This window comes from Lissotriton vulgaris, chromosome 2_1 (assembly GCF_964263255.1).
Source record: "Lissotriton vulgaris chromosome 2_1, aLisVul1.2, whole genome shotgun sequence".
In the NCBI taxonomy this organism is placed as follows: domain Eukaryota; kingdom Metazoa; phylum Chordata; class Amphibia; order Caudata; family Salamandridae; genus Lissotriton; species Lissotriton vulgaris.
Genome location: NC_141687.1, coordinates 503189902 through 503215859, shown reverse-complemented (window position 1 = coordinate 503215859; position 25958 = coordinate 503189902). Strand labels below are relative to the sequence as shown.

At 45.6% G+C, this 25958-nt stretch overlaps 1 protein-coding gene across 5 annotated transcripts in view; it reads right to left on the bottom strand.

Annotated features, from left to right (window-relative positions):
• The window catches only part of SLC39A10 (solute carrier family 39 member 10), a 457169-nt gene extending 444160 nt beyond the window's left edge, over positions 1–13009 (bottom strand). For 3 of the 5 annotated variants that reach the window (XM_086955403.1, XM_086955402.1, XM_086955399.1), the window contains exon 1: positions 12874–13009. The gene's annotated coding sequence lies outside the window, so the exon portion shown is untranslated. The remainder of the gene's footprint in view (positions 1–12873) is intronic. The other 2 variants (XM_086955404.1, XM_086955401.1) reach the window with 2 other exon arrangements.
• Between the last annotated feature and the right edge of the window lie 12949 nt (positions 13010–25958).

The following is a 25958-nucleotide window of genomic DNA, read 5'->3' as shown; positions in this document are numbered from 1 at the left end:
GCACACAATAAAGCACATAAACAAGGCATTTTTTTTTCCTGCATGATGGACTGAACTTAACTGCGCACACACAAACTTTTTTTTTTTTAAACCTTTATTTTGTAAAAAAGAAGTACAGTTACAGACCTACACCCACGGAGGCTGGTCAGAAGCGATCAATACCAATAGTGCAATAATACACAGCTCATCAGCCGACAACCCGAAGGCCCGGCAGCGATAACGCACAATATTATAGAGAGCTTGTGGCGATAGGAGGATAAATGAAAGGTTTGACATTTTATAAATAAACAAAAAGAAAAACACACAAAAAAGGGTCAAGGCAAATACTATACACCGTAGTGACTGTCTCATACGGTAGGGGGAGCCGATTAAATAATGAGCAATGCAATAAGGGAGGAGAGATCCGGAATGGGGGAGGGGGGCCGAGAGCAAACCAGTAAGTCCTATACAAAAGGAAGCAAATGACCTGAAACGCATAATTAAGGGGATTGAGGAATGCCGGAAGCTTCTATAAAAAGGGGGAGTGCAAATCTCTCCTCGGTATGAATTCCATTGATCCCATATCCTGCCCCACTTTTTGGGCCTACCACGGGAGACATATACAATTTTCTCTCTGAACATGCACCAGTCCATGTTCTCTGTCCAAGTTGAAATCAAAGGTGCCCTCTGAGAGCCCCACAATTGGGCAATGTCCCGTTTCGCGATCATGTTGCCAAGGGTGACCCACTGGGTCTGAGCAACACTGCAGTCATTCGGCTCCCAGAAGTTCAACAAACAACGTCTGGCCTTGGCAATAACTCAACACCCGTCACCTCACCCATAACCGCATGCACTCGATTCCAAAAAACCACCTCCTCCGGGCATTTCAATATAATGTGAAGGAAGGTAGCAAGCATACCACACCCACGCCTACACAGCCCATCCACAGAATAACCCATGCACATCAATCGTGGACCCGTGACATAAACGCGGTGCAGAATCTTTAATTGCACCAGCCGGAGACGCGCCGGAATCGCGACCTCTTTGAGGGAGGATATCGCAGCCTGCCAGTCTTCATCGTCCAACTCCAATCCATGCCCTACGGAGCTGTACAAGGAGGTCCAAGCGGTCATTAATGAGTTTTTTATAGATGAGAGATATAGTGCTATCAGGGACATACCCGTCCAGCACTCTATCTTCCAGAGGAGAGGACTCCGGAATAGTAGTCCCAGCTGGGAAAACCGACTAAAGTGCGTGGCGGACCTGAAGATATCGGAAAAATTCCCTATCACCCAATTTATACTCCCGTTTCAGTTCGTCAAAGGTCTTAACTCTGTCCTTGACCCAGAGATCGCACACTTTACTGATACCAATAAGGTCCCACCTGTCGAATCCCTTCGTCGTCCATAGGCTACCCAATCTCTCCGCAGCATATAGAGGAGTTGCTCTAGTCAGCGTGTCCGTCCATCCCATAGCCGTAGTTGCACTACCCCATACTCGTACCGCCACTCCGGTGGGGCCCGTCAGATTCTTCCTGGCAGCTCTAGAATAGAGCGTCCTATTATTATAGTCGCCCCCGGGTAACTGCCACCTATCCATCTCAAATGCGGGATTCGGAACAGGACCGTACATAGCATGGTTGACCGCACTCAGTTGGGATGCCCAGTAGTAGCATTTAATATCGGGCAACGCTATACCTCCATCATACCAAGGCAAAGTCAATTTTGCCAATGCTATGTGAGGTCGCCTGCCCCATACCAGTTTCCTTTGGAGGCACTGAATTTCACGGAAATACCTGGCAGGCACCAAATCAATGGTATTTTGAATGGCATACAGGAATCGAGGGAGAGACATCATCTTAAAGAGGGCCGCTCTCCCCAAAGGGGACAACGGCAAGCCGCACCACGCCGTAACATCCGATCTGAGCAGGGCAAGCGGAGGCAGTAAATTCCGCTCGTAGCGTACTGCGGGGTCCAAGGATATATAGATTCCTAGATACTTAAAACCGACGCTCGAGACGGGTATCGGGCAAATGCGGGGCAAAGGAGGCAATTCTCTCGTGAGAGGGTAGATACAGGACTTGGCCCAATTGATGACTAAACCGGAATTTTTCCCAAAGGAACTCAAGACGTCGAACAGGACTCCCAGGGACTTGCGGGGAGAGGTAAGGTACAACAAGATATCGTCCGCATATAACGATATGCGGTCCTCGAAGTCAGGGGACCATCGAATACCCTTGAGCGAAGGTTCGCATCGGAGCCACGCGGCAAGTGGTTCAAGGGCAAGCGCAAAAAGAAGTGGCGACAAAGGGCATCCCTGCCGCGTGCCGTGTCCGAGAACAAAGGGTTCCGAGGCCCTGCCATTAACCACCACCTGGGCCAGCGGTTGCTCATATAAAAGCCTATCCCACCCGATGAATTTAGGGCCAAAGCCAAATTTGGCAAGGGTCGCCCACAAGTACGGCCATTCCAATGTGTCGAAGGCCATCGAGGCATCAAGTGAAACTAAGATGGCCGGCTCACCAAGAGACCCCGCCCTTGCTAAGACGCAGTGAAGACGGCGAAGATTAAGCGCGGTATTTTGATGGGGGATGAATCCAGATTGGTCCGGGTGTACTAAGTCGTTAATCACCGTAATCAGCCGGTTCGCCAGCAACTTCGCTAAGATCTTGGGTTCCACATTCAAAAGCGAAATCGGCCGGTACGATGAACATTGTTCACGGGGTTTTCCATCTTTATGGATGACCACAATGGACGCCAGTCTCTGGTCCCGGGGAAGGGAGCCGAGATCTCGCGATGCCGAAAACATCCTGCGAAGATGCGGCGCTATTTTATCAGGGCACAGCTTGTACAGCTCAAACGGGATGCCATTCGGGCCTGAGGCCTTCCCCGAGCGAATAGAGCGGATAGCGAGCGCTATTTCATCTGTGGAAAATTCCGCCTCCATAAGCTCTTTGTCCGAATCCGACAGGCTAGGCAACACAATATCCCGAAGCAACAAATGCGAGTCTTCCTCTAGCCTATCCGGGACTGGCGCGTAAACATTCTGAAAGTGCTGGGCAAAGACCTCAACTATCTCAACCGGGTCCACCACTCGCGTACCATCCACTTTTTCAGCAACAGGCACCACCCGATTCAATCTATCTCTTTTGTCCAACCAAGCAATCAACTTTCCCGCTTTATCACCAACATCATACAAACGCCCCTGTTGCTCACGATTCATCGCCTTTGCCGCTTCAGTCACCAGAGCTCTATAGTCAGACTGTTTAAGGGCCAAAGTATGCATTGCCTCGGGTGTAGCCCCAGACTCCATCTGCTCCTCCAACCCGGTGATTTTGTTTTCCAGACTCACTACTTCCGCATTTTTACGCTTCCTCTCGCGAGCAATCAAGGACAGAGTCTGACCACGAATCACAGTCTTATAAGCCTCCCACAAGGTGATGGGGGAGGACACCGAACCCTCATTCTCAGCAAAGTAGTAATCCAGTAGGTGCCAGGGGTGAATCGGAGCAACCCAACCCCCGGCCCCCAACTGTACATCAATAGTGAGCCAGAGTGGAGAGTGGTCCGAGATCCCTCTAGCTAAATGCCTAATTTCCCTTACAGAGACCATCTGCACCGCTGGTATAAGGATATGATCGAGCCTTGAGAAACTCCCATGAGCTCCCGAGTAGAAGGTATATTGGGACTGTTCGGGATGTAGTTGCCTCCAACAATCCGCTAGACCCAGAGCGTCCAGAAAATTGCCCAGCCATAGTTGCGATGTCGGGAGGATTCTGGGGGGGGTGGGGGCACTACGATCCTCCTCCCCACTGACCACCGAATTAAAGTCGCCACCCACAACCTACATGCCCTCAGGAAACCCCAGGACCACCCTGCCCAAATCAGAAAATGTGGTAGACTGTAGACCGGGTGGGACATACACAGACAAAATGGAGATCGTCTTCCCTTCCCATCGGCCCATAATAGCCGCATAGCGGCCTCTATCATCCAGCATGGTGCCATCTATCTCTAGGGAAAGGGAGTTCCTAACCAGGATGCCCGCCCCCCTCGACCCAGTGGTGAATCCAGAATGAGCCACCAGGCGGTAGCCCCGTCTATTCAGTGCATGGCACGTGTTTCCAATGAGATGCGTCTCCTGGAGTAAAACTATATCCGGGGAGCAACGCTTCAAGTATTGTAGAACTATCCCCCGCTTTATCCTATCGCCCAGACCATTCACGTTCCAGCTCAACACCCTCAGCCCCCTACTCCCCATCCCAGAAATAAACTCTTTGCCCCCCCACCAAGAAACAGGCACAAAAGATATGATATGCAAAAAAGCGCAGCCTCGACACAAACAAAAAATTAAAGACCCCCCACCACCCTCCAAAGAACCCCCGGAACACACCCCCACCCTGCACCCCTGCGGTAGACCAAAAAGCCGCCGCAACTTGCAGTGTGCCTGTCGCCCCATAGAACTAACCTACAAGAAGAGAGAGAAAAGCCCCCAGAGGAGGAAGAGTCCCGATTCCCCCCCACCCCCGGGTGTTCACACCGTATATACAGAACAGTCATTGAGCCACTGCCATAAGTCCATAAAGTTGGCTCGCCGGTACAGACTCTCTACGCCTGCTCTTCCAGGCCACCTTCAGCGCCCCTCGATCTTTCAGGGCTGGTACGATGTGTCGGCAGAGTGTCAAGCCAATCCCTAACCACCCCGGGCGATCAAAAAAAGAGCGCAAGTTCCTCATATTCAATCCTCAGGCGAGCCAGAAAAAGCATGGCGTATTTCAGTCACATATCCCTGAGTCGCCTTTTAACCCCCGTGAAGCCCATGTGCCGTTTCTGCACCGCTTGTGTAAAGTCCGGGTAGAAGCTGATCGATGCATTTTCAAATTTGGTGGGACCATTGGTGCGCGATGCCTGAAGGATAGCGTCTCTGTCCCGGAAATTAAAAATCCTGGCTATTATAGGCCTCGGGGCGGCACCCAGTTTGGGCTTCCCGCCGGGGACTCTGTGGGCACGCTCCACCGTGAAAAAGTTACTGAGGCCCTTTGGTGCCAAGTGATTCAGAACAAGGTCCTCCACCAAAAGATCTGTAGATAAGTCTGCGAAAGTCTCTGGAACACCTACAATGCGGACGTTGTTGCGTCTGGCCCGGCTCTCAAAATCATCCAGCCGACGGGCAAACAAGTCATTAGACGTCCGGAGATTGCGGACTTCGGTCTGGAGATCCGAGACATCCGTAGTAAGGCTTGCGGTCTTGATGTCCATGGACTTGACCCTCTCATTGGTTTTCCCCAAGTCCGTCCTGATAAGGTTGACTTCGATCGCCACCGTGTCTATCTTAGCAGCCAGAGTTTCGTACTGCTTGCCCATAGATGTCTGAACACTTGCGATGGCGCCCATAACGTCCTTCAATGTCGGTTCCTCAGTTGCAGAAGAGACATCTCCAGTCTCCTCGGAGACCTTACTCGCTCCGCCAGGGGATCCTTTCTGGGTAAAGCGATCTATGGTATGGGATTGGGCAACCCCCCCTCGATATGTGCCTCTGGTTGCACGCTTCTCGGTATCCGCCTTGCCCGCCATGATGGGCGACGAGCTCTGACGGAACCTTTGGGATCTAGTCAGAATGGTTCCCTGCGCAGCAGACTTGGAGAGGCGAAGGGACGAGGGTAGAGGACAAGCATAGGGCTGGCAGCAAGAATCAGGTCAACCGTGTCGACCGGCAGCAAATCGCCGCCAACAATGACCAAAAGCGAAACCGAAAGTACCACAGGGGCAGTGAACGTGTCGCATCAGCGGTTGTTGTTCAATTGCCACCTGGGTACCTCGGGGACTCAAGTCCGTGGTTGGTCTTCGGTGTAGGCCGCAAATTTCAAAGTGCAGTAAGTCTGGTTCTCGGCGGCCAAATCGAATTTTGAAAAAGACTTTCGTGTCAGCAGGGCATCAGCTAAAAGTACCCGTCGTCCAAATCAGGATACGTTGCAGGATAGATGCGGGAGGCGGAAAGGGTCTCGGAAGCCCTGTGCTCACGCGTCCATCTTGGATACGCGCGAAGCTCCTCCCCCCGACACAATAAATTTTATTAACATGTTTATACAGTGCACCGCCCCATAGCAAAGCACACACTTGTACTAGTCAATCAACTCCTTGCAGGCCGTGCACAAAAAAATGTCATCAGACACAGTGAGGAGAGCAAATGCCAGAATAGGACTCACAAACTGGCCCATGGTGTGGTGGGCATAAGGAAAATATAAATTACAATTTAACAGAACAATTGATGAAGTCCCTCTATGTATGCACGTATATTCGTATTTATAGGTTTTTTTGGGACATGTGGCTAGTGAGCCCCAAACATGCAGAGGGAGACACCTGCCGCTGCCATCTGGTCTCTATTTCAACAGCGGCACTTAGAGTCTTAGTTCAGGAAATCTTTGGCCAGAAACATACTGTTTTTCATCACTGTTCACCACAAATAAAGTTAGAAACCAGACCACCCGTAAACACTATCTTTTGGATGTATTGCATTCCCTGTTTCTTCTGAGTCGGTATACTGAGATCATAAAAGATGTGTACCATGCTACTGCTTAGAGAGAAGGATGTATACCCTGTAGCCAAGCTGGTTACATCTGCTTAGCGCTGGCATGAATCTGACAGTTCGATCAACAAGGTGCCACCTCTGAATACCCTTGGGAGTGGAGCCTTCGTCTGTACCCACAACACCTTGACCACTGCAACAGAGTTATATGCTCTAATTCCTAGTGCCTCAGTCTTACGGCTCTGGATCATCGGTTTGAAGACCTCCGCCTTAGCAGGGAATGCCGCTCCCAAGACTAGAAACAAACAGTCCTTGCTGCATTTTACACCTTTTCCAACTGGTCTTGCACACTAGATAGCATAGATACAGCCTTTTAAATGATGACACTACTGGGCCTCAAGCTCCTGAAGTAGGACCACCAATTTTTGAGTGCTGGCGTTCAGGTTACCCAATGCAATCTCATTCTTGGTAACGCAGCCCAGACTTTCTCCACTGCAGTCGCTATAAGAGGCAATTTTTTAAACTATTCTTTCAGTAGCCTCCTGAAGTTTCGACCAAAGTGCCACCTAGAGAGACACCTCTCATCAAGCACAAGCCCTCTGACTCAGTTGCCTATGGATCATCTGCGTTGGTTTCTGTGAAGGCAGAGGTCGTTACAGAGAAAAAGTAATGTTTCATCCTCTGTATCTTTGCTGTATTTTCTATTGGAGAAAATAAATATTTCCTTTGTGTTAGCACTGAACCATACAAACATGCAAAGAACAATGTGTATGTCATCAAAAACACAACGAGCACCAACCACCATTACATTAACTATCTAGCTAACACATGCATTCATATTCCCAATGCTACTCCTTTGTAAACATACAAAAACCATGGTTCCAAACTCATGCCACTTCCTTCAAACAGAGACGGGCCTGGTTTATTAGGTCTTTTAAAAACGTGCAAGAAATCCCAGCTGAACCCCCAACACAACTCAATAATACGCCAACACAACAGCAACTCAAAATTTGAGCAGCCTATAACAAAACAACTACAAATCAAAAACACCTAAAACAAACCCAACTGAATTGTTGTTTTACTTTCCTGTGATATATTGTAATTTATTGTGTGGCGCTACTAAAATCTTTTGGTATTTTGTTGTGTTGCTGTATTATGCTGGTTTATTGTGGTAGTGCGTTCCAAGCGTGCGTGAAATGCATCTCTAGTGTGTTTTGTGCTGGTGTTCTGTAGCTGCGCTGTTCATATGCACATTAAAAATATTCAATCTACTATCCTTCCACTGATCACTTTTAGGGAACCACTTTTTGTTGTCTAACGCACTCCATAAAAGCGCATGCGTTTTCCAGCGTTGTCCTTTGTGGGCTTCTCTAACCACCCCCCTCAGCTCTTCCCTCAAACAAGAGAGCCGATATTTTGCTTTCCGCCTCTGTCTTCTTTCTGCTTTGCTACTCATCTCACACACGAGAGCCCAACAAAGCCAACATACTGCTGCTGCTCCTCCTTTCCTCAGTTCAGCTCTTTTCTCACAAAAGCTCCTGCCCACTGCACTTGTGTTTTGCCAGTTTGCGCTTTAAATATACAAGCTCCTGGCAAGCCTTTGCGACTGCCCTTCTACTCCACCCTTCTCTCACTGAGTCAATTGGTATACAATATAATGTTGACAAGAGAAACTGTGTCCATATATGTTGGAATGAATGCGGCCCAGCGGGAAAAGGCTCTGTAAACAGATCGCTGTGCACTTTGTAGGAGTGGTTTTGAATGCTGCGTCAAGAAACATTTTTGGGTTCGTATTTTAAAAATATATAATTTGACATGTTGCAAAGATGTTTTAATTACATTTGCCTTTCCTGATTAACTTCTGTCTAGAAAATTGCTATTTACAGACTACGTTTCTACTATCCATTACTAGACTTACTGTACTCAAGAACACAACAATAATTAGATCACATTCTGTAACAGCTTCTTTGGAATTGTGCCTTAAGCACCATATTGTTGTCAGGCAGCTCTTAGATTCTTTAATTGTACTGGAGATTTCGCTCATAGCATTTTGTTTAAACATAAAAGCTGTGCAATTATTTTTCGACGTGATGGTAGCTAAGTTGTCTAAGGTGCTGCATTCAAGTTGGAATGTAGTTTTTAGACCAGTGTTGGAATTCTCTCACTGGCATCATATTTAGGTTCTGTGTTTCTTAAATATTATTTAAAATGTTACAGAGGGTTCTGTTCAGTATTTTCGCACAAACAAATATATTCTATTTAAAAAGTTACTATTTACAATAGTTTGATTTCACTTTCCATTAAAATAATTACAGTGGCTAAAACAGACCATGTTCATTACACATACTTTTAACATAGGTACCTGTCACAAATGTGTGTCCCTCCAAGGTTATTTTTAAAAAAAAAATCGTTTCTTAAAGCATATGAAAATACATTCAAAACATAGCCTTTACATATGTACGTGCTTTCATCATAGCCACCCTAACAGAAGAAACAAGTATTGGCAAAACCAATAGACCTTGTCGGTGCGATTGCTATTGGCTTTATCAATGTTTTAGGCATCTTGTACAGCAGTGCCACTGCTGTGCAGCATGGCTAAAAGTAGGAAAAAAGCATTGGTAGAGCCAATATATCTAACCTATGTGATAGCTAAAGCCTATCACAATGTGTTTAAGCATGTTGTATACCAGTGTGTCTGCTGTTAAGTATGGCTAAAAGTTAGTGGGGTGGAGTGGGGTAGACCGTGCTAGAGTGAAGATGGGCAGATTGAAGTTGAGTGGGGTGGATTGGAGTGGGGTGGATTGGAGTGGGGTAGATTGGAGTGGGGTAGATTGGAATGGGGTAGATTGGAATGGGGTAGATTGGAATGGGGTAGATTGGAATGGGGTAGATTGGAATGGGGTAGATTGGAATGGGGTAGATTGGAATGGGGTAGATTGGAATGGGGTAGATTGGAATGGGGTAGATTGGAATAGGGTAGATTGGAATAGGGTAGATTGGAATAGGGTAGATTGGAATAGGGTAGATTGGAATGGGGTAGATTGGAATGGGGTAGATTGGAATGGGGTAGATTGGAGGGTAGTGGGTGTGTTTTGGGTAGAATTGAGTAGCGTGGAGTGGAGCGGTTAGGCTACATCTCTTGCACCTAAATGCGCTTTCTGTGCAATTCGAATAAGAACACATTTTAAGGAGCAACGGATGAACTACAGCTCTACCCAAAATTAAGGCATTTTAAAATGTCACATACTTTGTGTTTCAAAAGACAGAGATATGCCCAAAATGTTTGTGCTGCTAAGTGGCAGCCTGGCATGAAGCATGTGACTGAACTTCTTGCCTAGAAAGACTATGGGAGTCTGGTTTCAGGCCAGTGTATGCTTTAAACAGACAAATATTTGTATGCGCAGAGAAGAGGTGCAGCCTACAAACTCATGCAGTCACTTTAGCATTCTGTACCATATGTTTGGCGCTATGAAAGGAAGCGCCAAGTGTAAAACAAGTCACAAACTGCTTTAATAGTCCATGTCATTTCTAAAAAGAAGCGCCAAATTTCAAAACAAATTAGAGCAACAACAAATAAACCTGTAAGACAGAAATTCAAAGCAGCCCAAATGTGCAAAATGGAAGTGGAAATGGTGGATAGAAAAATTAAAAGCAAAAAAAAGAACCCTGAATCACAGCACGTGCAGCAGGACACTAATCAAATGAAATCAATGTGTTCATGCTCCAGACAAATAAAATGAAATGATATGCACCCTTATGTACTGGTCAATTCAGAGGAAGCCAAAAAGAATGACAATTATGTCAACAAACGGTAAGTAATGGGCGGGCTCCAAGCCCTTTACTGTATGCAACCCCATTGAAGCAACAGAGCATGCATGCTGTTAGGCAAGACCTAAAGAGCAATGTGACAGCAGGGGTCAGGGGGGGCAACTAACAACAGGGGGAAAAGGGAAGGGTGGAACTGGGCAAGGAATGACTGGGAGGGGAGAACGGAGTAAGCAACAATGCTAGCAAGGGTTAGGGTCTGGGGCTACAACGCAAGAGGAGGAAGGTGCAAGTAACAACACAGGGAGGAGGGCAGGGCAAGCAACGACTCGGAGCGATGCAAGAAGGAAGAAGGGAAATGGCCTGCAACCACATGCTTTACTAGTGAATGGTACTGCAAGTTGAAGAAAATGTAGCCTGGCCCAGAAAATGTGAGCAGGGGAAGGACACTCAAAAAGAAAGAAAGCAGTACTTGGGCCATGCTCCATAGAAGGGAGAAACATTTGAAGAGGAAGTGAAGCCGGCACGCGCTGACCAGCAGGTGCCAGAAAATAAGTGTGACGATGAAGCCACAAATGAATGCTTAGCAATGAGCGGGCTACAAGTCCCCTTTGAGCAAGCAAAATGGCTTGCGACCGACAGCACATGCAATGTCTCTGAGGAGACCTAAAACCCAGTTACAACGACAATATGCCCCCCAAGCAAGACCTATTGACTTTGCCAATGCTTGGTAGCTTCAGTTTTTATTATTTAATTAAAACCCTATCCACCTGTTGGAACCCAGCCGCTTCACACCACTCTACCAAGTACTTCAAAACTGTTTCACTCTGAGAAAGGCAACAATATATGAAAAAGACAGTGGATTATGTTTGCAATGAAGACGCTACTGTGACTATAATCAAAGGATAAAAAGGAGATGTGATGTTGATTGTATAAATATAGGCGGCTGCCAGGAATTGAATTGAACTGGCAACATAAATGTAGGGCCGAGAATCTGTGCTTACCCCCACAGCCTATGTCCTTATCAGAAGGGCTGATGGTCCCTTTGCTCCATCATCACTGGATACCTCCAAACGGTGAACAAAGTCCCTGTTTCGCCAAGAATCTTAAAGGAGTCTAGGAAATGCCTCCTGGGGCACGCAGTAAAGCGACAATCCATTGGCAGCCTGAACCATATTACGGGATTTGCTTTTCGTGCATGCCTTAAGTCTCTTTACCCTGAGGCACCTAGTCCATTAGGAAACAAAGGAGGGAGTCCAGAAGCCAACCGTTTTTAACCCAAATGTCCTTTCAGCCTCATGACATAAAAAGTTGAGGTTGTTGGATGTTAGGTTAGAAACTACCTGTTCAGCGCGCTGGGGTAGCTCTTCATTATAGCACAGTTTCTAGCAGCTGCAAAGAAAGAAGGAGAGGTAATATATAATCTATTAAGTTAACTAACTAGATGTGTAAGATTTTCAGCAGGATAATGTAGCCTGAATGTAAAAGTCTTATGAATACTGTATGAACCACATAGCTCACTTGTTTTATTTTGGTTAACCCAAAAGTCACCAAATGACCAAAGAGATTGGAAGATGGTGCCACTTGCATAATCAGATTATACAGCTGAATAAATTTGAAACTAGTGTGTTAGTAACAATTTCTTACTCGGTTGCATTTTTATAAAACAATTAATACAAATGCAACCACTAAGCAAATGTATAATCAGTTAAAAGAGGGCCTCCAGCCGATGTGCTCCTGACAAGCTGGGCTACAACCCCAACAAATGCGGTCCGATGACGATTGACAGAAGGGACTCTCACGGGGATGCAGAAATACGGAAGACCGTGCATGGCTCTGATTGGATCATGTAAACTAAGAAGTGCAGAAGCTACTGTCATGGTTCTAGAATGTTAAGAGGTGCATGATAAACTGTGACACTAGAGTAAGTATGAGGGGTTTTGTCGAGAAAGGGGGGCGGCAAGTTTCATGGATTTGGGGAAAGTTTGGATCGGATAATGTTAAATGACAAGCTCCGTCAAGGGTTAGAGAGTACAGTGCTGAGTGGAGTGGTACTCGGAAACATGGAGCTCAGGGGAAGAGAAAACCATACTTCGAGGAGGCACGTGAAACGGAACTGGAAATAAACGAGAGAAGGAGAGGGGAATACACAAGATGAATGGAACATGTGAGAAGTCAAAGAATAAATAAAACACAAAGGGATTACAGAACGAGCAACAAAATGGAAAGAAAGGTGCAAGCAAGATAACGCACAAAGTGAAAAGGTATAAACGAAAAGAGTAAAGAATAAAATGAAACTTGCCATGAAATAATAGGTTTAGAAGGAAACCAGATTAACAAGGAAAGATAGAAACAGGATGAAACAGCGGAATGGAGGGGAGGTGGGGCAGAGAAAAACAAGCAAGGCGATTTATCAGAGCGAACTAGATTAAAAGTAAACAAAATAGAATAGAAAGGGACATAGAAGAGAGTAGAGAAAAGATGTGACTGATGGCACAGAGAGCTCAGTCGCACCCATTAGGGTTTTGATACATAAAACCACTGTGTGCCATCACAGGCTCGCCAACAGTCTGAATCAGTCGAAGAAATTCCGTATTTCAGACTTACCTCCAATCTACTACCGGAGGGAGTTAAAATCCGATTGCCTCTGCCTTGCTTTCCACTCTACAGTACTTACAAAAACTGAAGCTACAGAGAGCCAATCAGAAAGAAGCTTTTACTGACTGGCACGTGTGAGGGTAGTTCGAGTAGTGTTTCGGTACCAGCGATTGGTTAGAAATGAAATAACCGGCCCCGGAAAAGTTGCAAGTCACCGCCCCTGCCGCACCGGAAAAAGATGTTCCAGCTGCCAGTGGGCCGTCGTGTAGGCTGTGTGCACCTAGTCCGTACGGCAGATAGATGCTGCAACTAGTGAACTGGGCTTTTTCACCGACTGACCGAGAGATAGCCGGCTACTTGTTCGGGCGTAGCGAGGACCCCCAACACGCGTCTGAATGTTGGGATCATACGACCGTCAGTGTCTAGATCCGTTGCGCACGCGCCTTCTACACGTGCTTGGGCGACCAAGAGCTCTTCAATATCTGTGCGGTCAGTGATTAAATGAACGCCAATTCAGAAGCACATTGCGGTCTCTAGTAACCCGGAAGCAAAGATGCTGCTATTCAAAGGGGCAGTTGCATTTCAAGATATTAAATCGTGGTTAGTGCCCCGGCGTCCCCTCAATATCACGGGCACATCACCTAATCTACCCATGCCTTTAAACAATGAATGTGACGTGCAATGCAACTGCTGCTCGTGTGAAGCTCTTCAATACCTTTGGGCTAAGCTTGCGCTATAAAAAAAACGGCAGAAAAATGCACAAACAGGTTAAATCAACGCCTTAACATTAGGAAAGATATAGATATCCGTTTACTGGCTGATTTGTACAAACTGAAACCAAAAAACCTGGATAATCGCAGCCTCCCTGCTTACATTGTGTGAACTAATTCAAATATTTAATTTCACCGACCCGCGTATGAAAGCACTTTGAAATATATATATGTGCAGAATACCAGATGTACAAATGCCTATTACGTTTGAATTAATAGACTATAATGTTGCACAAACAATGATCCTGCACTCCACTCAGTGATACATATGATTATAAAAGACACATTTTCAGAAACTAATCAGCAGGTCGTAGTATAACTTCTTTATTCAAGGTCTTTTTTTTAAAAAAAAAATGACACGAAGTAGCAAACTTGTTTCGTCCTTACGGACTTCTTCGGGGCTACAAACAAATATATATAAACATAATTTTAGAAAATGTATACAAAATCTATTATACACATATATACAGAATTAATAATATGTACATTTAAAAACAATTGTATAAGAAGCCTATAAGAGGAGTCTCTTTGCCACAACCCTGTTCGTGCTACTGGAGTAGCAGACATCTGTTCCTGATTGTGTTTCTTGCCGGTGAGAGGAGTTTCCAGCCGCGAGGCCGCAGAGGAGGCGAGAGGCGCGGCCCCGGGACTGCGAGGACCAGCCTACAACATCCTCAGCTGTGTCCTCTTCCCGGGTGAGCCGCGCCCCCTCCCAGTGCCCGCCCCCACCGAAGTGCTCTTTACACCTCGCGGCCCCCGCTTCGCGGGAGCCGCTCGCTCAGAGGAGTCTCTTTGCCACAACCCTGTTCGTGCTACTGGAGTAGCTGACAATTGTTCCTGATAGTGTTTCTTGCCGGTGAGAGGAGTTTCCAGCCGCGAGGCCGCAGAGGAGGCGAGAGGCGCGGCCCGGGACTGCGAGGACCAGCCTACAACATCCTCAGCTGTGTCCTCTTCCCGGGTGAGCTGCGCCCCCTCCCAGTGCCCGCCCCCACCGAAGTGCTCTTTACTCCTCGCGGCCCCCGCTTCGCGGCTGCCGCTCGCTCAGAGGAGTCTCTTTGCCACAACCCTGTTCGTGCTACTGGAGTAGCTGACATCTGTTCCTGATTGTGTTTCTTGCCGGTGAGAGGAGTTTCCAGCCGCGAGGCCGCAGAGGAGGCGAGAGGCACGGCCCCGGGACTGCGAGGACCAGCCTACAACATCCTCAGCTGTGTCCTCTTCCCGGGTGAGCCGTGCCCCCTCCCAGTGCCACGCCCCCTCTCCACCCAGGAGTACTTTAGCAAGATCAGTGACGCGCAATGCGGGACGCGCGCGGGGTCGCAGCCCGGGGCGAAGCCCGGGCTAAGGGCGGGCCCGTTGTTGCCCGGCAGTGACCGGACCGGGCCACCTCTCTTGGCTCTTCACACCGTCCTAATATTTAACTCGCAAGCCTCTACATATGTCTGTCATGCCCGGAAGAACAAGAAGTAAAACCAAAACAGCGATGGCCGTAGCCCAAATTACTGGGCCAATAGACCAATTTATATCCCGGGTTAACGAGTCAATCAATCACAGTATCTCTTTACTGGAACGAAGAGTATCCTTGGACCTTATGAATGCTAAACGCTCGTCCTTGGGCCCTTTATCAACTGCAAGCTCACCTCCCCAGCAAACTGTATCCAATCGTTCTCTTCCATTACCTCAACCTGCTGTTGGTCCACTTACAGTACCAAACTTAGTTGACTTATCAGTCTCTCAATTAGAGTCTGATTCATCATTTGTTGACCTAGAGGCCACTCCAGACCTTGAAGCTTGCCAATCACTTGAAAGGCCAGAGCCCACCAAAGACAAATGTCCTCAAGCATCAGGGGAAGGAGGCATTCCTGCATCGTCAGGACCAAGGAATATGCCTAAGACCAAGAAAAAACCTAAAACCAACATCAGGAATCATAATCTTGTGTCACCAGCCCCAACTTCAACTTCAGGCATTCCTTGTTGGGTCGAAAATATGGTAGCAGACTTAAAATCAGATCTTGAAGCTACAATATCGGCTCAAATCAAGCCCTTAATGTCAAAAATTGATAGACTAACATCTTTAATCAACACTAAATGGACTAATAAGCCAAGTGGAAATGTGACCACTCAGTTACAAGGGAAAACCAAAGAAGCGACCTTGGTGAATAACATCAATAGCAACCTACCTAAAGACCCCACCGCAAAAGCCAAAGTTATATCTGATAAACCAGGAGCAGTACCGCTCCATCAGGCTCAAAGGGGGGAAAAAGTTCCTGCGCCCTTACCAACTCCTAGCGGTATAGACCCTATTGCAAAGCCTCAAACACCTCCCGGCTCCAAAAAAGTACCTAATCAATCTGCAAAGGGTCCCAAAAGCTCAGCCACCACTTCGTCAGCAACTACCTCCCTTAACAAGCCCTATGATTCTAAAACAAGGCCGGCTCGCTTTAAGTCAATCAACTTGCCGCCGGAAGTCTCACCCTTTGTGGTTGTGCTGACGGGGGTGCCACCACTGAAGGAGGGTAGTAGAGAAACCCTTGTCGAATTAAAGAATAAATGTGCCCAGTGGCTCCACCTGCATAAACCACTGCCCAATAACATGTGTGGCGAAATACACGCAGTTAGAAGAGGGGATTTGGTGGGTAGAAACACCAAGACCATAGCAGGTGATGTTATAACTATCAACTTTAGGGATGTAGGGGTAGTGAATTATATTTGCAATTCACCTAATAGTGGGCCGGCTACTCAAATTCACCCACTTCCCTTGTCTTACTTTCTACCCATGCCCCCCAGACAATATCCCCCCCAATTCAGCTTTCCAATAAATAGAGGGTATATACATGCTCCACATCATACTATGCTTCAGTGGCAGCAACCATGGCAAGGTCCACCTCCTCCTTTTGACCCCTTTGTATCTCAGTTTGCCCACTGGAATAGATTCAGCGCGCTAGAAGAGGTGGACTGACTTAATTCTGTTGAAGCTCTCCCCATGCATTTTGTCATTAATAGGGGTGAGGAGAAGGGTTCACCAGTCATGTCTTACCCACTATGTTCTAATTCCCCAACTGAGACAGCCGCTAGCCTGACCAAGTCACCATCCCCTGCCTTAGAGAGGGAATGTGCAGAATCCCCTAGCTTTAGAGACATCGATGGTACTAGAGGGAAAACCACCAAGGATAAAATAAAAATCCTTAGCTGGAACTTTGCGGGCATCCATAGGAAACTGGATCTGCCTGAGTGGAGTGATCTGGTTGAAGCACATAAGATCTGTATGTTTCAAGAGACTTGGAGTACAGAACCACTCCACCGGGTTGGGTTTGTCACCTTTTTCATTCCAGCAGAGAAACCCATGAATGGGAAGGGGCGCCCTTCGGGGGGTCTTATTACTTGGGTAAGCATCTCCCTGAACTGTAGAATAATATCCAAGCAGATAAATAATCCAGACATTTTAGGCATCCTACTAGGTACTCCATGTAGAGGTCTGACTCTAGCTCTTTACAATGTTTATGCTAGAGGCACAAAAAATGGGCACACCTCACCCGTAATATCATATCTGGAGGTGCAGCTCAGGGATTGCAAAGAAGCTGACCATACCCTAGTAGCAGGTGATTTCAATTGCACCTTTGAGCCACTCCCCCTAGATGGCATCCCTGATTTGGGCGAAGAAGACAGTAGATGGGGCATCCCTTCACTTTCCATCCCTCCGATTAGGCGCTGGACCAGCAGTGCAGTACAGCTAAATGCACTGACTCTTGAGTTTGGGCTAAGAGCCGCTAATGGCCGTACACCTTCTGACCGGATGGGCGCCCCGACGTTCAACAGGGTTGGTCATACCTCAAGGATTGACTATATCCTGTTGGACCTGGGGCTTTGGAGCAGGGTCGAAGACATGTCAGTCATACCGACTGTCGAGAGCGACCATAACTCGCTTTCCCTAACTATCACGAATCCCTGGTCTAACGAAGTACTGTCAGCACCTTCCAAATGCTCACAAAAGGTCACTGTCTCCTCCTGTGGAAGGCGTTTAAAGTGGGACAAAGTTGCCAGTAATCCTGACAAACTTGCTAACATATAGGTGGTTCTTGCGGCCTCACAAATAGAATTTGACACTATTGACTTAGCCACGGCAGTGGATAGGGCAACACCCATTTTTGAAGCTGCTGTTAAGACTATAGGGGAAGTCTTTTGGGTAAAGGGCAATGCTGGGAGGTTTACGTCCCAGAATAAAACCAAGGGCATGCACGTCTGGTATACAGCAGCTTGCAGGAAAGCTAAGTCCCGGCTAATTGAGGCCGTTAAAGGCAAATCTCAACCTTGAATACAGTTAGCCAGGAAAGAACATAAGAGAATATTCGGTCTAGCAAAAAAGGAGTGGGAGGAGGCTTATTGGTCTACTCTTAAAGAAGCTAGCTCCAAGAGGGATCCAAAAAGTTTTTGGGATACTATTAGAGCTCGGAATAGGCCTGATAGGGATTTAATAACTTGTAATATCCCTAGTCAGGCGTGGGTCAAACACTTTTCCAAGCTCTACACCCGCCAAGCTGATCAATTGCAGACGAGCGACTCACAAGGGGGGGTTGGGGGCTCATCCATGCTCCCTCCAATTTGGAACATCCAGCCTAGCGACTTTGATTTTACCATCAAGGAGGTCGAATACGCAATAGGCAGTATTATTCCCCAAAAAGCGGCTGGCCCGGATGGTATCCCCGGTGACCTTTTAAGATCAGATACTTCAAAGTGGGGAAAACTGATCCATTCCCTACTCGTCGCTATCTGTAGGGGCGCCCCTGTCCCCTCCTCGTGGAAGGGGGCGGAGGTGGTCCCTATTTACAAAAAAGGCCCCAGGGATGATCCGGCAAATTATAGGCCCATTAGCCTGTTAGACATCAGCCAAAAAGTAGTTGGCAAGGTTCTACTGCTAAGAATTCTTAATTGGGTAGACGAAAATAAAATCCTTACTGACTACCAGGCGGGCTTTAGAGTGGGAACTGGGACAATCGAGCAAGCTTTTAGGCTTATGATGGTCTACTGGAAAGTTGTGGTCATAGGCAAGGGCAGTCTTTATCTCGCGTTTATCGATTTAAAGACTGCCTTTGACCTTGTACCTAGAGAGACCCTATGGAGCGTACTGGCCGATATGGGGTTACCGCATTACCTGCTTGTGTTGCTTGTTAGGCTGCACGAAAATAGTTTTGCCCAGATTAGGTGGGGCCCAGGGGGGGAAAAAACTAATAGTATCCCGGTAGAGAGAGGTGTCCGCCAGGGATGTGTGTTAGCTCCCACCCTTTTCTCCCTCTACATCAATGGGGTGGTAGAGCACCTTCGGAAACATCCCTCAGATGAACCATCCCTAGCTGGCGAACGCATACCAACCCTCCTCTTCGCGGATGATACGCTCTTAATATCCAAGACCCCAATAGGCCTCCAAAGACTCTTAAATAACTTTCAATCTTTCTGTGCTAATCTCGGCCTGGTAATCAACACAAGCAAGACTAAATATCTTGTTCTGAATCCTCCCAAAAAACCAGTCCGCTCTCCTATCTTGAATGCTGAACCACTGGAGAGGGTAGAAGTTTTTGACTATCTTGGGATACGCCTTTCACATAAAATGGATTGGACACCACACTTGGACAAAATGCTTTTAACCCATAAGTGAATAACATGAGCTCTCTTGAAAGAACAACGCTCCTGCAAAATAAGACCTATAGCTACAGTCCTAGAAATATATTCGGCTAAGGGTGTCAGCTCTGCTCTCTATGGGGCCGAACTCTGGGGGTCATCCATTTCCGATGCTCTACCAAGATCAGAGATGAAATTTTGCAGAGCGATTATGTCTTTACCGCAGGGAACTCCCACGGTCCCACTAATGTTGGACCTGGGATGTCGCCCAATTGATGACCTCGCAAAATTTCGCCCACTCTTGCTCTGGGCGCGGCTTTGGCGTGTGGAGGAACTCAGCAAATATGCTCAAGGCCTTGCAGAAATCATGTCACTACCAGGGTGGCACAAAATTAAATGGTTAAGAGACATGAAGTTGCTGCTATCCAATCTGGGCCTCAATGAAGCGTGGTCAAATAGAACTTCACCCCCGAAGCTAACGCTCAAGAAATTATATTGGGACTGGATCTCCACAAAAAGAAACACTAGTACTACTATGGGCAGACTTACGGAGGATTTCTTGAAGTTTAAAGACCAACCCAAGCGGGAAGTGTATCTTGACACTATTGAAAAACCCTTTGATAGGGCTTTATATTTTAAATTCAGAGCAGGAACCCTTCCCCTTCAGTCTTTTACATCGAGTTGGAAATCACGTGAACAAACCACAGAGCTTTGCCCAGTGTGCTTAATCAAACCAGAGACATTGGCGCATTTTATGTTCGAGTGCAGTGAGTATGCAATTCCAAGAAGGGTTTGGCTCAAAAATCTATGTCGGCAGTTGGGTACTAGGAGTCATGTGACTGCAATCAGGATATTAATGTCTGATAGCCGTGCCACCTATGCTTGTGTTTTAGCCAAATTTTTATCATGGGCTTGGTCCATCCGCACCAAAAGGCTTAAATTGACTGTTTAATTCCTTTTTAAAACATAGTTGTTTCTTAATGAACTGCTTTGTAAATCTGTGAGAATGTTTTACATATGCTTTTCTGATTTTACAAATTGTTGTACTGTGATTTACGTGCTGCTTTTATGATAATTCTTTTATCGAAATAAAGCCTTTTTGACTTGACCGCCTATAAAAACAATTAATTTTTTCAACACACAGGTAATATCAAGTACATTTCTTATTCATTCATGAATGTATACATTTTGAACATACAAGTGAGCGGGTGACTTTTTACGGAAACCACGCAAACCAGAGAAAAACAAATAAATTCCCCTGATATCAATCACTAAAACTCATGACCTGCTGATAAAAGGAGGAGTCCAAATTACATCATATTTTAGAAATTGCAAAAGAGGGTCGGAAATCAGACTAAAAACTTATATAACTACAACAAGTATCAGAGGGTCTAAAACTAAACGAGTTTAAGGAGTGATAGACATCAATCTGACAATACACAACCCTTTGACTGATTAACCACTACGAAGGTGAACTTCAACATCTCAGGTGGATGAGGAAAAAATCATCAGTCACCACTCGGATCCGCCCTTCATCATTTGGGATTTATCCATACCATCCGTGTGAGTGTGTTTAAGTCACAGTCAAAGATAGACCAGATAGTTAAAAAAAGTCTAAATAGACTGTCTAAGGTAAAGCCAGGTCGACTGGCTTTACCTTAGACAGTCTATTTAACTATCTTTGGAAACACCCTTTTAATCTTGGACAAGTGAGCATCTTTTGAATAAAGTTGGTTCTACGCTCTCTCATCCAATTTTATAACACACAGTTTATTATTTTCTTTCACTTTTTTCTGCACTGCACTCCACAGTCATCACCCTTTTCTCACTCATTCACTATTATTGAGTGATATACCATACTGTTGTTGATGCGGCAAAGTAGACTTTTTAACCACCTGGTCTATCTTTGACTGTGACTTAAACACACTCACACGGATGGTATGGATAAATCCCAAATGATGAAGGGCGGATCCGAGTGGTGACTGATGGTTTTTTCCTCATCCACCTGAGATGTTGAAGTTCACCTTCGTAGTGGTTAATCAGTCAAAGGGTTGTGTATTGTCAGATTGATGTCTATCACTCCTTAAACTCTTTTAGTTTTAGACCCTCTGATACTTGTTGTAGTTGTTTAATGATTGGGATCTGTACTCAGAGCTAGGTCTTTAAATTTTCCCAGGGTCCTACCCCACCGTTGTTTTTGATTAAAAACTTATATATTCATTTCATTTCAAATTCAAATGACATTACGATTTTATTACACCAGAGCAATGGGTCACAATTCCAAGGAGACATCTCCAACTATTTTGAGTAATACATGTCATCATGATGTACCCTGGGAGATTTATTCGTTTTTATTTAAAATTGGAGGAGGAGGGTGTATTAAGCAGATTCTGTAATCTGAGAAAAACCATGCATCTAATAATTTAACTGTATGTTTGCTTACCAAAATCGTTTTCTTAAGTCCCTTACCAAATTTTTTTAGGTGGATGTTTGTTAAATGAAAAAAGGCGTTGAAATTCGATGTATCAATTGCCTCCAATGACTCCCTAAGTAACAAACATTAAAGACATAATCTATCACAGAATTCTTTTAAAGCGCTTCTAAAATTCATAAAAAGTAGCGTGAGGATTTCTCCATACACACATACCTCAGTAGGAAAATATCTAGTAAGAAATCCTGAGCACTAAAGTGGTGGGCTCAATCTTGTCATCCATCAGTGAAAAAGGGTATGATATTTATACCTATCGCAACCTATGAAAACAGATGTCATAAGCCATTACTCAACAAAGTCTATCCTTATTAGAAAACGGAGCACCATTAGCAATAGTCTAAAATCGATACATGACCGTTTTTAATTAAAAACACCTGAGTTTGCAATCATGGTCATACATGCGTTGCAGGCAAGCTCGTAATGAATTTCAGGTTTTGGCCGCCATCTTGTAATGAGCAAGTATATCGTGATGCCCTTTATATGTTGTGCATTTGATCTTGTTCACCCTCCTATTTTAGTTAAAAATGCAAGCTTTAAAAGAAACCAGTTCATTTTGGATTAAATTAGCAAGAGAGAAGGTTTGTAAAAGATTCTATACCATAACTCAGGACACCCCTATATCTTAGTTAAATTTAACCATTGAATGAAAGGCCTAATGTAAATACCGAGAGTGCCCCCACACTTACTTGTAAAGCAGCACTATTTCGGTCCTAGGCGCAAACGTTCCGGCCGTATTTCGTGAGCACAAAATCTGCAAGAGGGACCGGCGTTTAAATAGCCCGCCCGCGATCGCACCTGAGATCAATTTCACTCAAAGCACACAGATCCTATCCAAGATTTTTCCGCCATCTTGTAATGGTCAAAAATACCAACGTAAGCCCTAATGGACCAAGGCATCAATTGTATACTGTCAGTAATGGTCATCAAATTTCCTCTCCCTCAGATGCCCACATTTATTTTCTAATTTCGCTTTTCCAGGGCATATTTGTGTCTATATAATGTTTTTCATTCCGAATATGTCCTATAATATGACGCAATAATGGCCACCATCTTAGGTTGAGCAAGATATTAATGGGGTACCACATTCACATTGGAGGATACGGTGGTCCAGGTCACCCTCTGCACATTTACAGTTCCAGCAAAAAGAGTCAGACCTGATGTTGTGGGCAACAAGACACGCCAGCGTCCAAAAGGCTTTATGGAGAAGCCAGAATTTAGTTTGGGACAATGTGTGGCTGATTTTGTGTCGCATGCAGGAATGCCAGGTTTTGGCCCAGTCCATGTCTAGATGGGGAAGGAAGAGCATGATGTCCAAAATTGTTTGATGTGAGCATTGAGATTGGAATGCTGTGATCGTAGGAGTTTATAGAGTCGGGACACCTGGTCACCTAACCTGTTTAGTCTGGCGAGGTAGGACGGAAGGGAGGAAGGATTAGAAGAGAGGTTCGCTTTGGTGATTGCTGCTTTAATGTGCAGGAAGGAATAGAACTCAAATGAGCTAAGGTTATATTTGGACTGAAGATATTTGAACGATAGGGGGTATGCACCTTCATATAGTTGGTGTGGGAAAAATATGCAGTTTTCCACCCAGAGTCGATTATATAGTGGTTTACCTTTGTAGAGCAACATAGGGTTATGCCATAGTGATTTAGATGCATCTAAAAGTTTATCCACTTTAAGAAGGGCTATTCTTGTATTTCTAAAAATAGGTCTCAAGCAGGTGATTGAATTTAGTTTAGTGAACAGGGCGGTCGCTGGTGCGACATTCCCAAGGAAGGCCTTCTCTATCTCAAGCCACATGGGGGAGTAACCCTCTGGTGGAGATAGCCAGTAGGAGCCCTGTTTGGCAAGAAACGCAGTTTGGTATCTCTTGAAGTCTGCCAGGTTGACTCCACCTGCAGAATTGTCTAGGCGAAGTTTTTTCAAACTAATTTGTGTTTTTTTCCCTCTCCAAAGAAAGTTTGTAAGCGCGGTGTCTAATTTGTGATGGAATTCCGGGGATAGCGTAAGGGGCAGCATGGTGATTAGATAATTGGCTAGAGGGGAAATCATCATTTTGATGGTCTCAATTCTTCCCTACCGGGTAATAAAGATGGGGGACCACCCTTCTAGTTGTGTTTTAAAGATGTGTTTAAAACACAACGTCTAGATGTGTTATCTAAAGTTAGTTTTTCGTTACGTTGAAGGGTTTCAGCGAAAGTGCTGCCAAATTCAACCCGAGGTATTTAATGAAGCCTGGTTGCCAGTACTGGCACGAATTACCCACCATGTCTCTTGTACCTAGTATATTCAGCTCTTTAACCTCCGACTTATCCTGATTTAGTTTATAGCCAGAATGTATGGAGTAGGTTTCTATGGTGGACATGAGGCCCTCAATTGAGGAGTCTGTCTGTTCGGTGATCACTAAAATGTCATCTGCGTACGCCGCCAATTTCACTCGCTTGTCACCGAATTCCACCCCTTTGATGGTCTCGTTACTTTTTAGGGCAGCTAAGAGGGGTTAAAGGGCCAGGAGTAAAAGGCCTGAAGAGAGGGGGCAACCTTGTATGGTACCTTGTTCTAAGCAAAAGGGAGCGGAAAGTGAACCGTTTATGGCAATTCGGGCTGACAGGGAGGATTATAAAGCCATAACCATGTCGATATAGGGTTTCCCCAGATTAAAGGACTGCATGCAGTGTTGTAAAAAAAGCCATGACACTCTATCAAATGCTTTTTCAGCGTCGAGGGTGATGGCAATGTAAGGAGTGGCGGTAATTTGGCTTTCTCTAAGACATGGCAGAGTAATCTCGTGTTATCATTGGATAGCCGGTGTTTAAGGAAACCCACCCTCAAATTACTAATTAACTTGGGGAGGAATGTGTTCAATCTGTTGGCTAAGATTTTAGCATAGATTTTACACTCTAAAGTTATGAGGGAGATTGGGCGATAATTTTTTGTTAAAAGAGGGTCCTTCTCTTCCTTCGGGATAACTATTATGGTGGCCTCGCTCATTGAATTAGTGACAGCCCCCTTGGCCATAAAGGATTGGAAAAGTTTCAAGAGGACCGGGCTAATAGGGCCCATAAATTCTTAATAAAAACTGGCTGAGAAGCCATCCGGACCAGGGACCTTGTTGCTCTTAAGGGATTTGATGGAATTGGAGATTTCCTGTAGTGTGAACGGGGAGCCCAACTTGGAGCTGTCCTCCTTGGAGAGTCTAGGGAGGTTTAACAAATTCAAGTATTTGGTACATGCATCAGAGTCGAACGCTAATTTGTTTTTGTAGAGGTCGTGATAGAAAGATTGGAAGGTGTGCAGGATGTTATTGTGCTTAGTATGGAAATTGTTGGCCTGGTCTTTAATGGAAGCAATATGGAATTGTTTTTTTTTTTTTATGTTTGAAGTAAGACCCGAGAAGTTTCCCTGCCTTATTGCCCTCACATCATTTTAGTGCCTTAAATTTGCTTATCCACACCCCTGCTCTTTTGCTTAGAATTGCATTATACACTTATTTCATTTTAGTGAGTCGGTCCAGGATGGAATTATTATCAGTGTCGGTTGCGTGGGCTATCTCTAGTGCCTTAATATCTTTCTCAAGGATTTCCAGATCTCGGTTCAGTTTTTTATTCATTTGTGCTCGGATGCCAATGATAACACCCCTAAGTGTGGCCTTAAAAGCATCCCAGACGACGAGATGTCAGAATCTGGCAAAATGTTCAAGGTAAAGAACTCACGGATGGGGTTCTCTATCTTAGTCTTATTCTCAGGGTCTGACAGGATGTCATCATTATAACGCCAGCGTTTCGGGGGGAGGATAGAGTGTGAACCTTCTAGCTTGGTGTAAATGCAGGAATGATCCGAGACCAGTTTGGGAGCAATATCAGTTTCCTCTAAGAGATGGGTGAAAGGGCTAGAGATTAAAATTTAGTTGATTCTCGAATAAGAGTTGTGAGGAGCCGAATAAAAAGTATAGTCTCGTCCGTCAGGGTGTTTTAGGCGCCAAGAGTCGCGTAGGTTGTGTTTGGAGCAGAGGGGGGTCAGAGTATCTTGGGAACGTGACGGGTGGTATGCGCATTTGGGTTGGCGGTCTAGTAGGGGATCAAGGGGAAGGTTGAAGTCCCCACGGACGATTACGAGTTCATCTTGGGGGATGGTTTCTATTGCAGATGAGACGGATTCCCAGAACTTTGGGGTGTCCGAGTTAGGACCATAAATGTTAACTACATGAATGGGGTCATCGTCTC